This window comes from Bufo gargarizans, chromosome 3 (assembly GCF_014858855.1).
Source record: "Bufo gargarizans isolate SCDJY-AF-19 chromosome 3, ASM1485885v1, whole genome shotgun sequence".
Classification (NCBI taxonomy): domain Eukaryota; kingdom Metazoa; phylum Chordata; class Amphibia; order Anura; family Bufonidae; genus Bufo; species Bufo gargarizans.
In genome coordinates this window covers 383,117,495-383,134,875 of record NC_058082.1, presented here as the reverse complement: position 1 = coordinate 383,134,875, position 17,381 = coordinate 383,117,495, and the positions used below count along the sequence as shown (strand labels likewise).

The 17,381-nt window shown below is 44.3% G+C and overlaps 1 protein-coding gene across 8 annotated transcripts in view; it reads right to left on the bottom strand.

Annotated features, from left to right (window-relative positions):
- UHRF1BP1 (UHRF1 binding protein 1) overlaps nucleotides 1–17,381 on the bottom strand; it is a 715,822-nt gene that overhangs the window by 98,604 nt on the left and 599,837 nt on the right. The gene's annotated exons all lie outside the window — the stretch shown is intronic.

The following is a 17,381-nucleotide window of genomic DNA, read 5'->3' as shown; positions in this document are numbered from 1 at the left end:
GTTGTTTACTGTATCAAACAAGCATTCACAGACAGTTTAAAGGGAACCTGTCACCTGGAAAACCCATATTATACCAACCACAGTACCTTTAAGTATCCCCCAGTGTGTTGCTAATCATGATTTTCTTTCTTCATTCTGTCTCCTCATATTTGTTAAAAATCGCAGTTTTAATGTCGGTTGGCGCCTTCTCCAAGTCAGGCTTGAAGTCAAGGGGGCAGCAGCCTCCTTGCTTAAAGGCACGATAAGCCTGTCCCATACCCCTTCTCTCTACATTGTGATGGACATCTTGCAAAAAAAATAAAAAAAAAAAATATATATATATATATATATATATATATATATATATACAGTACAGACCAAAAGTTTGGACACACCTTCTCATTCAAAGAGTTTTCTTTATTTTCATGACTATGAAAATTGTAGATTCACACTGAAGGCATCAAAACTATGAATTAACACATGTGGAATTATATACATAACAAAAATGTGTGAAACAACTGAAAATATGTCATATTCTAGGTTCTTCAAAGTAGCCACCTTTTGCTTTGATTACTGCTTTGCACACTCTTGGCATTGTCTTGATGAGCTTCAAGAGGTAGTCACCTGAAATGGTTTTCACTTCACAGGTGTGCCCTGTCAGGTTTAATAAGTGGGATTTCTTGCCTTATACATGGGGTTGGGACCATCAGTTGTGTTGTGGAGAAGTCAGGTGGATACACAGCTGATAGTCCTACTGAATAGACTGTTAGAATTTGTATTATGGCAAGAAAAAAGCAGCTAAGCAAAGAAAAACAAGTGGCCATTATTACTTTAAGAAATAAAGGTCAGTCAGGGAAATTGGGAAAACTTTGAAAGTGTCCCCAAGTGCAGTCACAAAAACCATCAAGCGCTACAAAGAAACTGCCTCACATGCGGACAGCCCCAGGAAAGGAAGACTAAGAGTCACCTCTGCTGCGGAGGATAAGTTCATCCGAGTCACCAGCCTCAGAAATCGCAGGTTAACAGCAGCTCAGATTAGAGACCAGGTCAATGCCACACAGAGTTCTAGCAGCAGACACATCTCTAGAACAACTGTTAAGAGGAGACTGTGTGAATCAGGCCTTCATGGTAGAATATCTGCTAGGAAACCACTGCTAAGGACAGGCAACAAGCAGAAGAGACTTGTTTGGGCTAAAGAACACAAGGAATGGACATTAGACCAGTGGAAATCTGTGCTTTGGTCTGATGAGTCCAAATTTGAGATCTTTGGTTCCAAACACAGTGTCTTTGTGCGACGCAGAAAAGGTGAACAAATGGACTCTACATGCCTGGTTCCCACCGTGAAGCATGGAGGAGGAGGTGATGGTGTGGGGGTGCTTTGCTGGTGACACTGTTGGGGATTTATTCAAAATTGAAGGCATACTGAACCAGCATGGCTACCACAGCATCTTGCAGCGGCATGCTATTCCATCCGGTTTGCGTTTAGTTGGACCATCATTTATTTTTCAACAGGACAATTACACCTCCTGTGTAAGGGCTATTTGACCATGAAGGAGAGTGATGATGTGCTGCGCCAGATGACCTGGCCTCCACAGTCACCAGACCTGAACCCAATCGAGATGGTTTGGGGTGAGCTGGACCGCAGAGTAAAGGCAAAAGGGCCAACAAGTGCTAAGCATCTCTGGGAACTCCTTCAAGACTGTTGGAAGACCATTTCAGGTGACTACCTCTTGAAGCTCATCAAGAGAATGCCAAGAGTGTGCAAAGCAGTAATCAAAGCAAAAAGGTGGCTACTTTGAAGAACCTAGAATATGACATATTTTCAGTTGTTTCACACTTTTTTGTTATGTATATAATTCCACATGTGTTAATTCATAGTTTTGATGCCTTCAGTGTGAATCTACAATTTTCATAGTCATGAAAATAAAGAAAACTCTTTGAATGAGAAGGTGTGTCCAAACTTTTGGTCTGTACTGTATATATATATATATATATATATATATATATATATATCCTCATTTCCCTGGTTTTTTTCTGGCCCTATGTTTACATGCAATAAAAACAATCTCTGCCCCTCCCCCTGCACTTCTAAGGTAATGGATACAAGAGCTGCCCTGAGTGACATGTCTGCCTGCTGGGAGACTCAGCAGCATTTTGCATGTGTAGGACTACAAGTCCCAGTTGTATAATGACACTGCTAAGGGAGTGGATACAAGAGCTGCCCTGAGTGCTGGGAGAATCAACAGCAACTTGTAAATGTAGAACTACAAGTCCCACTTGTATATTGACACTGCTAATACCCACAGGAACTTCCCCTACCTTCTTGTGCAATGCTCTCTCTAGTCTGTCAGATCCTGTGCCCAGAATTGTCACTGCTGCAGATAGCCAGTATGTGCAGCTGAAGGGGTTAAGAATCTTAGGAGAGAGAGCAGATAATAAGGGTGGGGCGTGGCCAGCACAGTGACGTTTCGTTTACAGGCTTGTAAATGACCTTTATCAGAGCAGGGAGAGAAGCTGACATCCCAGGTCATGTGACCCTCAGTGAAATCTGAGAAAGCAGGCTCTGGAGATAAAGTGAGTTAATTGGAAAGCTGTTACATTTGCTTAGTTAGGAACATAGAAAGAACAAAAAAATAACTCTGATAACCCCTTTAATGAATGGCGCCTCCTCTGTGGTGCTCCCTGCCTCCACCTTCCACAAGCGGCAGGACAGGCTTCTCAGTTCCTGCACTCTTCCCTCTGCCACAGCACTGACTCAGCTGGACTGACCTGTGATTCCATCCCATCTGCAGCATCTGCAGTCAACTTTGGGCAGGAGGAGGGCAGAGAGCAGGAACTAGCTGGTTTCTCTTCCTCTCCGGTATGTGGACTCCTCCTAAGAGCTCACCCTCCCCCCCCCACTCACTCCTGATGGGCTGCAGTCCTCTTCACTAAGGAAGGCAGCCCGTTCTTCTGGACACAGCAGAAGCCCCGCCTACCACTCTCTTCATGTACAGTGTGAAATGGCTGCTGGCTATAAGTAGTAACTGTGCAGCCCCCCCCCTTCACCACCACCCATGGCCCAGTCCTTTCAACATTTAGCCAAGATTGGGGTTTGATAAGACCCCCCCCCCCCCTCCATGTGTCCTCACTACTCTCCACACAGTCTGACACAGAGCCTCCAGCTTCCTCCCTTTCTTGGTTCTGCATCTTACTACTAGTAGTCTGGCAGACAGTGAGAATACACGTGAGAGTAATAACACTGCCCTCAGCTGAATTCCTGGGATGTCTGGAGACAGATGCCCAGCCATCTACAGGAATGGTAAGTGTAATGTGTGTGTACATGTGTGTGTTATGTACAGTGGAGGAAATAATTATTTGACCCCTCACTGATTTTGTAAGTTTGTCCAATGACAAAGAAATGAAAAGTCTCAGAACAGTATCATTTCAATGGTAGGTTTATTGTAACAGTGGCAGATAGCACATCAAAAGGAAAATCGAATAAATAACTTTAAATAAAAGATAGCAACTGATTTGCATTTCATTGAGTGAAATAAGTATTTGAACCCCTACCAACCATTAAGAGTTCTGGCTCCCACAGAGTGGTTAGACACTTCTACTCAATTAGTCACCCTCATTAAGGACACCTGTCTTAACTAGTCACCTGTATAAAAGACACCTGTCCACAGAATCAATCAATCAAGCAGACTCCAAACTCTCCAACATGGGAAAGACCAAAGAGCTGTCCAAGGATGTCAGAGACAAAATTGTAGACCTGCACAAGGCTGGAATGGGCTACAAAACCATTAGCAAGAAGCTGGGAGAGAAGGTGACAACTGTTGGTGCGATTGTTCGAAAATGGAAGGAGCACAAAATGACCATCAATCGACCTCGCTCTGGGGCTCCACGCAAGATCTCACCTCGTGGGGTGTCAATGGTTCTGAGAAAGGTGAGAAAGCATCCTAGAACTACACGGGAGGAGTTAGTTAATGACCTCAAATTAGCAGGGACCACAGTCACCAAGAAAACCATTGGAAACACATTACACCGCAATGGATTAAAATCCTGCAGGGCTCGCAAGGTCCCCCTGCTCAGGAAGGCACATGTGCAGGCCCGTCTGAAGTTTGCCAATGAACACCTGAATGATTCAGAGAGTGACTGGGAGAAGGTGCTGTGGTCTGATGAGACCAAAATAGAGCTCTTTGGCATTAACTCAACTCGCTGTGTTTGGAGGAAGAAAAATGCTGCCTATGACCCCCAAAACACCGTCCCCACCGTCAAGCATGGGGGTGGAAACATTTTGCTTTGGGGGTGTTTTTCTGCTAAGGGCACAGGACAACTTATTCGCATAAACGGGAAAATGGACGGAGCCATGTATCGTGAAATCCTGAGCGACAACCTCCTTCCCTCTGCCAGGAAACTGAAAATGGGTCGTGGATGGGTGTTCCAGCACGACAATGACCCAAAACATACAGCAAAGGCAACAAAGGAGTGGCTCAAGAAGAAGCACATTAAGGTCATGGAGTGGCCTAGTCAGTCTCCGGACCTTAATCCAATCGAAAACCTATGGAGGGAGCTCAAGCTCAGAGTTGCACAGAGACAGCCTCGAAACCTTAGGGATTTAGAGATGATCTGCAAAGAGGAGTGGACCAACATTCCTCCTAAAATGTGCGCAAACTTGGTCATCAATTACAAGAAACGTTTGACCTCTGTGCTTGCAAACAAGGGTTTTTCCACCAAGTATTAAGTATTTTTTTGTTAGAGGGTTCAAATACTTATTTCACTCAATGAAATGCAAATCAGTTGCTATCTTTTATTTAAAGTTATTTATTCGATTTTCCTTTTGATGTGCTATCTGCCACTGTTACAATAAACCTACCATTGAAATGATACTGTTCTGAGACTTTTCATTTCTTTGTCATTGGACAAACTTACAAAATCAGTGAGGGGTCAAATAATTATTTCCTCCACTGTATATCATAGCTGTGTTATGTGTGTATATGTGTATATGTGGAATATGTATGGCTGAGTTTATAATATACCAAGCCAACTGCTGAACATCTTGCCTGGCCCTGACAGTCTTTCACCTGTGCTGCTGCACTGAGTAGCGGTGCAAACCCTGAGGCTCTACTTCAGGTGCAGCGACTAGTGTTAAGCAAACTTGTGTTTTAAAAGGAACCTGACACTGGCATTTGATGTATAGAGCTAAGGACACGGGTTGCTAGATGGCCGCTAGCACATCCGCAATATCCAGTCCCCATAGCTCTGTGTGCTTTTATTGTGGTAAAAAATAACGATTTGATCCATATGCAAATTATCCTAAGATGTGTCCTGTACTTGAGATGAGTCCAGCGTGAAGGAGCCCAGCACTACCCTGCATCCTCAGAATCTCCTCCTTGCTCCCTGACGCCAGAAAGCCAGAGCGCCGTAATCTCGCGATGCGCGAGCTAGCGCATTCGCAGCGTCATCATAGTGTTCCTTCCCTGTGCTGGCAACAGCCTCATGGGAGGAACTGCGCATGCGCTAGCTTGTGCATCGCGAGATTACGGAGCTCTGGCTTTCTGATGTCGGGGAGCAAGGATGAGATTCTGATTCACAGTTTTCTGCATGGGAAAAATATTCTAATATTTTAATAGTGTGGGCGTTTTCACACACAGCAATATCCATGATATGTATTTTCTTTATTATTTACATTTTTTTATTTAGATTTTGGGAAAAAAGGGGGATTTAAACTTTATATTTAAAAACTTTTTGTTTTGCACTACTTTGTAGTTCCTATAGGAAACTATAACAAGCATGACAGAGTGTATGACAGAAGTTTGCTTCTGTCATACACTCCAATGCATTAGCATTGGAGTGTATGAGAGTTTCAATGTATTCCTTTGGAGCCTTACCACAGGAACTAATGAGCGGCAGCTTCAATTTATTCTGGAAGACTGAAGCTGCTGCAGGCACGCTTTGGGTCTTAGAGCATTCAGATGCCGTGGTCATGTTTGACCACGGTATCTGAAGGCTTAAAAGCCCACAATCTGCATTACCGCTAATCGCAGACTTTAGCCACTTTAGTCAGTATCTGGTGTGGTCACCATTTGCCTCACGCAGTGAAAGACATCTCTGTCACATAGAGTTGATCAGGTTTTTGAGTGTGGCCTGTGGAATGTTGGTCCAGTCCTCTTCAATAGCTGTGCGAAGTTGCAGAATATTGGCAGGAACTGGAACACGCTGTCGTATACGCCGATCCAGAGCATTCCAAACAATGGTCCTTGGGATCTTGTCACGGTATCTCTGTGCATTCAAAATGCCATCATAAAATGCACCTTTGTTCGTTGTCCATAACATATGCTTGCCCATGCCATAACCCCACTGCCACCATGGGCCCCTCGATCCACAACGTTGACGTCAGCAAACCGCTCACCCACACAACGTCACAGATGCTGTCTGCCATCTACCATGGACAATGAAAACCATGACTCATCTGTGATCAGAACGCCACTCCAACATGCCAGTCGCCATCGAATGTAAGCATTTGCCCACTCAAACAAAATGCAGCCATGTCCAGACCCCGATGAGGACGACAAGCATGCAGATGAGCTTCCCTGAGATGGTTTCTGAAAGTTTGTGCAGAAATTCTTTGGTTATGCAAACCGATTGCTGCGTTGTCCGGATGGCTGGTCTCAGATGATCATGGAGGTGAACATGCTGGATGTGGAGGTTCTGGGCTGGTGTGCGTACACGTGGTTTGCGGTTGTGAGGCCGGTTGGATGTACTGCCAAATTCTCTGAAACACCTTTGTAGACGGCTTATGGTAGAGAAATGAACATTCATTGCACGGGCAACAGCTCTGGTAGACATTCCTGCAGTCAGCATGCCAATTGCATGCTCCCTTAAACGTTGCGACATCTGTGGCATTGTGCTGTGTGATCAAACTGCACATTTCAGAGTGGGCTTTTATTGTGGGCAGTCTAAGGCACACCTTCATGCTATCTAATCAGCACCTTGATATGCCACACCTGGGAAGTGGGATGGATTATCTCGGCAAAGGAGAAGTGCTCACCAACACAGATTTAGACAGATTTGTGATTAATATTTGCGAGTAATGGGTCTTTTATGTATGTAGAAAATGTTTCAGATCTTTGAGTTCAGCTCATGCAAAATGGGAGCAAAACTGTAAGTGTTGCATTTATATTTTCGTTCAGTGTATAAATCAATCTGCTGCGCTTCTCCTGCTCTGTATCATGGTGCTTTCAGATTGCACTGCATTTCGTGCTAACAGGACCAGATTAGCAGCCTAATTAAACATGGGTGTTCTGTGCAGCAGAAATCTAAATGATATGATTAATTATAACTGGTAAAAAATTTTAAAGAGCCTCTGTCACCAGGATCAACCCTATAAAACAAGACATACTGTCTGGTTGGGCTCCTCATACCGATTAAAAAAATACCTTTCTTTTGTCTTTATATTAAATATCTGCTGAGATATCTGCGTTTTATTTATATGCAAATGAGCAAGTTCAAGCACCAGGAGGTGGAGCTGAATCATTTAACCACGGCTTTGTAACACTGCACACTCACTTTTCATCTTTATTGAAAGGAGCTAGACATCAGCATGCTGAGGGCTGAGCTGTGTGCTAGAATCTACATATCATATACTCTGTGTAGTATAGTTTCACCGCTCAGAAATCTAATCTACGCATTACTGCTTTATTCAGAAGCATAATATACGATTATAGACACCAGTATTTTTTTGCGGTCCGCAAAAAGGGGTTCCGTTTTTGTTTCCATGTGTCTTCCTTTATTTTTGGAGGATCTCCAGACATCAAGGAATGTAAAAAAAAGTCAAGTTTGCCATGCAAATGATAGGAAAAAACGGACGTGGAGGCGGATGACAATCTTGTGTGCTTGAATGAGTCCGTGAACTGTTGTCCGTGAAAAAAATAGGACAGGTCCTATTTTTTTCACGGACTGGAAACACGGATTACGGACGCGGATGACGGTGCATTAGCCGAGCTTTCCACGGACCCATTGAAAGTCAATGGGTCCGCAGAAAATCACAGAAAACGGAACAACGGACACGGGACACAACAACGGTCGTGTGCATGAAGCCTTAGACTGTATTGGCTCTGATGACCTGAAGTTATTACTTCGCGAAGTCTCGCAAGACTTTGGGTAATAACTTCAGAAATACATTTTTACTGTAAAAAACCTTTTACCGATTTTTTTTTTCCATTCTATCCACAAGTGAGATATGACCCTTGACCTCTGTAGGGCAGGAATACACAGAGAGAGAGTTTAAAATGCTTCGACCTCCCTCAGTGTTTTCCTGTCCCTATGGGGTCAGCATACAGAGAGGCCTCCCAGTTGGAAGGTGAAGAGTTTGTTTCTTTACTTTATTTTACCTTTATTCCCCTCTGTCGTCCCGCTGCAGGGGCTATGGCTAGACAGCAGGGACAACGAGGACACTCACTCTGGCCTCTGCTGGAGCCTGCAATCCTCTCACCCACTGTGACGGTCTTCTTTCCACTCTGAGTCGATGCCGAGATCACGTTGGACTGTATAACATCCCTTACGTCTGGAATGTGGGGGGGCGCTGCGCATCAACACGCTTGATGATGTCAGATGCCAGGAGGATTTGAATGGAGGCGGAGAGTGGACTCATGCGGCTCAGAAGCAGCGTCTCTGCGCCCTTGTCGGCATCTGAAGCTCCCACACCCCGCCAGGAGGGCCCTGACCCCTCTCCAGCCTGCACCCTTTGTGAGTTCCCCTATAGGGAATATAGATCTTATACCTGCATATTTTCTAAGTGGTATCTAGATCTAATAGCTGATATTTGGTTGCATAGGGAGCAAAGGAAGCCAAATCTAAAACCTGGTCTCTAAAGTGCGCCAAGAGACTTCCTGATAACTACTAAAATAAATAATTTAGGAAGAAATCAAAAATTTCCTAGCCTCCCTGAGAGCCCCTAGTCCCTCTATTCCGCCACCAAAGGAACCTAGCTTATCCACTCCATCCTCCTCTGATTCAGAAGACATTGACGAGGATGCCTCCACCTCTAGACCGATTTTTGAGGAAGACCTTGTCTCACAGGGACAGTAAAACATAGGTAGAAGCAGCACCACACGGTCCTTGGTCGATGTATCACACGATGCAACAGCCTCACCAGTGACCCACGATCCAGCAGGCCATGAAGATAGGCGAAAAACAAATTGGCACTGGCAGCATCGACATCATCCGAATTTTTATTGCAACCTCAAGACATAGTTCAAAAATGCTGCGTTTTTGTACTATGTCTTGAGGTCGCAATAAAAATTCGGATGATGTCAGATGCTGCTGGTGCCAATTTGTTTTACGCTTGTCTCACAGGGAGAGATTGTTGAAGATGATAAAAAGTATTTATTTTCCTCAGACAAGATGGTGGAACTACTTAGGGCCATTAGATCTACCATGGGTCACTAATCCACGTACAGTCCAAGATGAACTGTTTGGGGGATTACGCACCGAGAGACCTAAGATTTTTACTATTAACGAGAATGTTAAAGACATGATCCTAGACTAGTGGATTGAACCGGAGAAGAGACTAAGGGTATCCACGGAGTTTAGGAATAGGCTACGATTTGATCCTGCAGAATGTAAGATCTTTGATGAGATTCCCAAGATAGACAGTGGCGAAAGTAGTTAAAAAAACGTCCTTACCATTTGAGGACTCATCAAAATTATACAATCCGATGGAGTGTAAAGCTGACTCCCTCTTAAGAAAAGCTTGGGAAGCTTCCATGTTTGGTATATATGTGTAAAGAATAAATCAAGGCAACTGGACGTACTGTAGATTTCTTGAAAACGTTTCACTCGTTCTTCCAACAAGCTTTCTCAATTCTGAGTGAAATCACTCAGAATTGAGAAAGCTCGTTGGAAGAACGAGTGAAACGTTTTCAAGAAATCTACAGTACGTCCAGTTGCCTTGATCTTTTCTTTACAGATATATACCATGACCTGGATAAATGAGAACCTTCACAGACATCTTCCATGTTTGGTGTAAAAAACTATATTTCAGCCACATCAATTGCCAGGGCAATGTATTTCTGGTTGTCAGAATTGGACGAACATTTAAAAAACAAAACCCCTAGAGATAATATGATTAATTCCATTCCCTTATTAAAATCTGCCACAGCTCTTTTGGCTGATGCCTCAGCTGAATCAGTACAGTTTGCCGCCAAAGATGCGGCTCTAAAAAATGCTGCCAGAAGGGATTTGTGGATGAAAGCCTGGTCAGGGGATAAAGCCTCTGTTAACTCTGCGGTCCATGCCGGCGCTGCTGCCCCTAACCGCGGGCAGGGGCGACAGGCTCCCTCTTTCCCTACCGCCATGCGCCGTGTTGACTAGCGTGGGCAGCAGATACCTTAAATATGGTATCTGTGTTCCATACCAGAGTTTCCTTCCTGCTGGAGACTTACTCTCGTGTTTGAGCTTGCGTGGGTGTGTCTCTCTTCACCTATGAGGCAACACACACACATGCCCTCTGTCTCACCAGCCCATGGCTGGATTGCAGCAGGTATTTAAAGGCGCTACCCTACTACAGGACGATGCCTGAGCAACCTCATGGTTTTAGCTTGTCTATCTCCAAGTGCTAAGGTGTCTCTCTTATCTGCTTCCTTGTGTACCGGACCTTGTTCATTGAGCTCCTGGACTTTGCCTGTTTGCTGCCTGCCTCTGACCTCAGACTTTGTTTATGAACTTTGCCTGTTTGCCACCTGCCCCTGACCTCAGATCTCATCTATGGACTTTCTTTACCGCCTGCCTCTGACCTTGGACTTTGCTTACTGACTTTGATTGATTGCCGCCTGTCCAGACCCGGAACCTCCTGGCCACGCAAGTCCCCTCAGTGCTTGCACCGAGTACTCTGACTCTCTGGTCAGCTGCCATTGACTCAGGGACTTCTCTGGAGTAGCCCCTGGCAACTACCCTAATGGCCTAAGCCTATCCTCCCCATCAGAGGCTCTAGTGAAGACCAGGTAGTGGCTTAGTTACGCATCTCCAGAGTGTACCCAGTCAGTGGCGCAGTGGGTCCACACCCGCTTGCATAACAGTTTGCTCAGGCCATGGACCCCGCTGATCTAAACCCTCCCAGTCTCACCGAGTTACATCAGGAGATGGCCCAACAGCTTGAGCATCAGGATCAAATCCTGTCCTATTTACGTAATGTGTATATGCCTCTAAACAACCTGACATTTGCAACCTAGCGACATCTGGTTTCCCGGCCGTGGTTTATCCGGCTCCTGCTCCGCCATCTTCCTTCGAACCATGATCCGAACCTCGTCTATCAGCTCATCCACGCTTCAATGGTGACCCTAAACAGTGACGGGGGTTCATAAAACAATGCACCCTTCATTTTGAACTTTTGCCTCACCAATTTGCTTCGGACTGAGCCAAAGTGGCTTTTATTATGTCACACCTTACTGGGGAGGCACTGGCATGGATCAATCCTCTCTGGGAAAGGAATTGCCCCATATATCGCAGGGTGTTAGATGAGCCAGGACACACCAACTTGGCCTCATACTACTGTGGTTGCGTCAGGGAACCAATCCGTGGGCCGGTATACAGTCCACTTCCGTACCCTAGCCTCTGAACTTGGCTGGCATAATGAGGCACTTGTGGCTACCTTTTGGGAGGCTCTCTGTGGGAGAATTAAAGATGAGCTGGCCAGGCGGGATGTTCCTTCCACCTTGGATGACCTTATCTCCCTGGCTACTCGAATTAATTTGCGGTTCCAGGAATTTGCCAGTGAAGTGGCACGTTAGGGGAGACCTTTTTGTCTGGGGTCTTCTCTTCAGCAAGCTCCTTGCCCTTAGTCTTAGTCTTCCATGTTATCTGCAGTTCCTGAGCCCATAAAGGTCGACCGAGTTTGGCTGACTGAACAGGAATGTGATCACCGCCGTGCCAAAGGACTTTGTTTCTATTGTGGTGGTTCTGATCATGTGTTCTGTGCTTGTCCCCTGAAGCCGGGAAAACTCCCCAGCCTAGGGTCTGTTGGAGAGGTGGCCCTAGGTAAAGATAATTCCTCTCTACCTCAGGCTATGCCGGCAACTATGTCATTTGGAGATATTCGTTACACAGAAATGGCTCTTCTGGATTCCGGATTGGATAAAACATTGGATTAAACCGCTGATAAAAAGAAGGGGTTCCCTGAAGAGAAAGAGGCTAAAAAGAGATCCTTTGGGCCCTATTACTCCCAGTCTAGCTCTTACAGAAGGAAGGGTAAAACGGACTGTTGAAGCTATGCAAAAGGAGTCAAAAGGTAGAGGTTTACTGCTCAATCCCCAAAATAAGCAGAGTAACAAATAATGACAATGACAATAATGAGTCGGAGGAAGGTTGAAGAGATCTCTAGATCAGTGGGAACTCATTATGTCACATCCATGGGTATTAAACATCATAGCTCAGGGATACAAAATAGAATTCTCTTTAACCCCTCCAAAGAAATTTCTGCCACAACCCAGGAGTCCAGGCAAAAATCTGGCAGGGAGTACTGGATCTAGTCAAATCAGGTGTCATAAAAGTTCCAGACCCAAAAAAGGGAAAGGGTTCTACTCAAGACTCTTTTTAGTAAAAAAAGCCTGACAATACTTATCCTATGATAATAAATCTAAAAACGTTAAACAGATCAATATTGTACAGAAAGTTAAATATGTCAGTCTCCTCTACCGTTCCCCTGATCCTAAAAGGTGCCTTTATGACTTAAGTATGCTTAAAGGACACCTATTATTATATGCAGATCCATCAGAGTTCTCAAAAGTATCTAAGTTTTGCAGTAAGAGATCCAAAGGGATCCCTCCACCATTTTCAGTATAGTATGTGGCTCTTCCATATCATAAGCCCGAAGGTTTTTCACCAAACTTGTGGTGGAAATTATAGCCTCCCTACGCGGAAAAGGAGCAAATGTAATTCCTTATCTGGACGGTTTCCTTGAAATTGGCGACTCAGGAGAAGAAGCCTCCAGGGTCACAGAGGACTTTATAAACATACTATCGGATCTCGGTTGGTTGATAAATCTAAAAAAAATCAGTACTCACCCCATCCACAAAAATAAGATTCCTAGGTGTTATGGTAGATTCTGTATCCCAGAAAAGTTCTCTTCCCCAGGACAAAGCAAAGTCCCTCAAAGAGAAGGTAGCAAAGTCCCAGAGACTCCACATAGATGCTCTATTAGGAATGTGATTAGTATTTTGGGTCTCCTGACCTCTTGCATAATTTCAATCCCGTGGAGTCAAGCCCACACCAGAATTATGCAAGCATGGATCTTACAGAATTGGGACAGGAGACAATGATCCCTAGACAGACTAATCAGTATTCCACTTTCTGTCACGCTCGTGTGTGGGAGGAAAACTCCACACCGTGCATAGGAGGGAAAGGGGATACCGGAATAAGGCCTGGGAACTAGGGAAGGAAGATGAACACCTCCTAGAGAAAACCCTAAATCCAATCCTGACAGACTACCAGTATGAAAAGGCCCAAAAGTAGGCAAGTTCATACACCGTATACCTAGAATCCTATCTCACCCTATAGGACCCTGGACATAATGTCAGGACTGAGTCTACCTGTTCCTCCAAAGGGAAGGACGAACAGGAGTTTTCCTCAAGCCTAATGACAAACAGGGAAAGGTAACACAGCGATATATATATATATATATATATATATATACACATACATACATACATATACATATACATACATACATACATACAGGGAGTGCAGAATTATTAGGCAAATGAGTATTTTGACCACATCATCCTCTTTATGCATGTTGTCTTACTCCAAGCTGTATAGGCTCGAAAGCCTACTACCAATTAAGCATATTAGGTGATGTGCATCTCTGTAATGAGAAGGGGTGTGGTCTAATGACATCAACACCCTATATCAGGTGTGCATAATTATTAGGCAACTTCCTTTCCTTTGGCAAAATGGGTCAAAAGAAGGACTTGACAGGCTCAGAAAACTCAAAAATAGTGAGATATCTTGCAGAGGGATGCAGCACGCTTAAAATTGCAAGGTTTCTAAAGCGTAATCATCGAACAATCAAGCGTTTCATTCAAAATAGTCAACAGGGTCGCAAGAAGCGTGTGGAAAAACCAAGGCGCAAAATAACTGCCCATGAACTGAGAAAAGTCAAGCGTGCAGCTGCCAAGATGCCACTTGACACCAGTTTGGCCATATTTCAGAGCTGCAGCATCACTGGAGTGCTCAAAAGCACAAGGTGTGCAATACTCAGAGACATGGCCAAGGTAAGAAAGGCTGAAAGACGACCACCACTGAACAAGACACACAAGCTGAAAACGTCAAGACTGGGCCAAGAAATATCTCAAGACTGATTTTTCTAAGGTTTTATGGACTGATGAAATGAGAGTGAGTCTTGATGGGCCAGATGGATGGGCCCGTGGCTGGATTGGTATAGGGCAGAGAGCTCCAGTCCGACTCAGACGCCAGCAAGGTGGAGGTGGAGTACTGGTTTGGGCTGGTATCATCAAAGATGAGCTTGTGGGGCCTTTTTCGGGTTGAGGATGGAGTCAAGCTCAACTCCCAGTCCTACTGCCAGTTTCTGGAAGACACCTTCTTCAAGCAGTGGTACAGGAAGAAGTCTGCATCCTTCAAGAAAAACATGATTTTCATGCAGGACAATGCTCCATCACACGCGTCCAAGTACTCCACAGCGTGGCTGGCAAGAAAGGGTATAAAAGAAGAAAATCTAATGACATGGCCTCCTTGTTCACCTGATCTGAACCCCATTGAGAACCTGTGGTCCATCATCAAATGTGAGATTTACAAGGAGGGAAAACAGTACACCTCTCTGAACAGTGTCTGGGAGGCTGTGGTTGCTGCTGCACGCAATGTTGATGGTGAACAGATCAAAACACTGACAGAATCCATGGATGGCAGGCTTTTGAGTGTCCTTGCAAAGAAAGGTGGCTATATTGGTCACTGATTTGTTTTTGTTTTGTTTTTGAATGTCAGAAATGTATATTTGTGAATGTTGAGATGTTATATTGGTTTCACTGGTAAAAATAAATAATTGAAATGGGTATATATTTGTTTTTTGTTAAGTTGCCTAATAATTATGCACAGTAATAGTCACCTGCACACACAGATATCCCCCTAAAATAGCCAAAACTAAAAACAAACTAAAAACTACTTCCAAAAATATTCAGCTTTGATATTAATGAGTTTTTTAGGTTCATTGAGAACATGGTTGTTCAATAATAAAATTAATCCTCAAAAATACAACTTGTCTAATAATTCTGCACTCCCTGTATATACACTGTATATACACTCACCTAAATAATTATTAGGAACACCATACTAATACGGTGTTGGACCCCCTTTTGCTTTCACAACTGCCTTAATTCTACGTGGCATTGATTCAACAAGGTGCTGATAGCATTCTTTAGAAATGTTGGCCCATATTGATAGGATAGCATCTTGCAGTTGATGGAGATTTGAGGGATGCACATCCACGGCACGAAGCTCCCGTTCCACCACATCCCAAAGATGCTTTATTGGGTTGAGATCTGGTGACTGTGGGGGCCATTTTAGTACAGGAACTCATTGTCATGTTCAAGAAACCTATTTGAAATGATTTGAGCTTTGTGACATGGTGCATTATCCTGCTGGAAGTAGCCATCAGAGGATGGGTACATGGTGGTCATGAAGGGATGGACAGAAACAATGCTCAGGTAGCCCGTGGCATTTAAACGATGGCCAATTGGCACTAAGGGGCCTAAAGTGTGCCCAGAAAACATCCAGGGACAAAAGATCTGTTGAATCTTTCAATGAATTTATCAAATTTTGGTTATCATTCAAAAAGTATAAGCTGTCATAGTAGTCTGTAAATGTATCATTTATTCTGGAGGAATCAAACAATATTACTGTACTGAGTATATACACTGAACAAAAATATAAACGCAACACTTTCAGTTTTGCTCCAATTTTGCATGAGCTGTACTCAAAGATCTGAAACATTTTCTACATACACAAAAGACCCATTACTCTCAAATATTTTTCACATATCTGTCTAAAGCCTCATGCACACGACCATGCTGTTTTTTGCGGTCCGCCAAAAAAATGGAAGGCGCCCGTGTTGCCTTCCGCAAATCAGTCAGTGTATATTGTATCTATACTTCTGTGTTTTTTTTAAGCCACTGGCTCAGTAATTTATACAGCTTTGGGCTCTTTCACACCTGCGTTCTTTTCTTCCGGCATAGAGTTCCGTCGCCGGGGCTCTATGCCGGAAGAATCCTGATCAGTTTTATCCTAATGCATTCTGAATGGAGAGAAATCCGTTCAGGATGCATCAGGATGTCTTCAGTTCAGGACGGAACGTTTTTTGGTCGGAGAAAATACCGCAGCATGCTGCGCTTTTTGCTGCAGCCAAAAATCCTGAACACTTGCCGCAAGGCCGGATCCGGAGTTAATGCCCATTGAAAGGCATTGATCCGGATCCAGCCTTAAGCTAAACGTCGTTTCGGCGCATTGCCGGATCCGTTGTTTAGCTTTTTCTGAATGGTTACCATGGCTGCCGGGACGCTAAAGTCCTGGCAGCCATGGTAAAGTGTAGTAGGGAGCGGGGAGCAGTATACTTACCGTCCATGCGGCTCCCGGGCGCTCCAGAGTGACGTCAGGGCACCCCACGCGCATGGATGACGTGATCGCATGGCACGTCATCCATGTGCATGGGGCGCTCTAACGTCATTCTGGAGCGCCCCGCGAGCCGCACGGACTGTAAGTATACCGCTCCCCCGCTCCCCACTACTACTATGGCAACCAGGACTTTAATAGCGTCCTGGCTACCATAGTAACACTGAACACATTTTGAAGACGGATCAGTCTTCAAATGCTTTCAGTTCACTTGCGTTTTTCCGGATCCAGCGTGTAATTCCGGCAAGTGGAGTACACGCCGGATCCGGACAACGCAAGTGTGAAAGTAGCCTTATCTCCTGAAGCATAGATCTAGATCTGGCATGCTTTCAATTTTCAGCATGTTACTGCATACTTGATCACGAACACAACAGGCACATCATTACAATTGTTAATTTTAATGATCTTATATTGTTCCGGGTAAGGGCGCTGCACTGCAAGCATTCAAGTTAGGATCAGCTGCAATAAACAGTAGAAGAGGGGCATGATCAGAATATTTAATTAGTAAAAAAAATTAAAATCTACTCTATTTATATAAGGTAATATAAATGGTATGCCAAAAACAGTTGGAACTGTAATGGCTTTTAATTGCTTTAAAGAAGACCTTTCATCAGGCTAGCTCTAGTCTAATTATTATCCTACCTTATAGGGCGGGTCTCACTGATGCCATGGGATTTTTTTTTTTCTTTTTCTAAAGAACCCCCTGTTCGTCCACTGTTGACCCCTTATATTTTGGCGCCTTA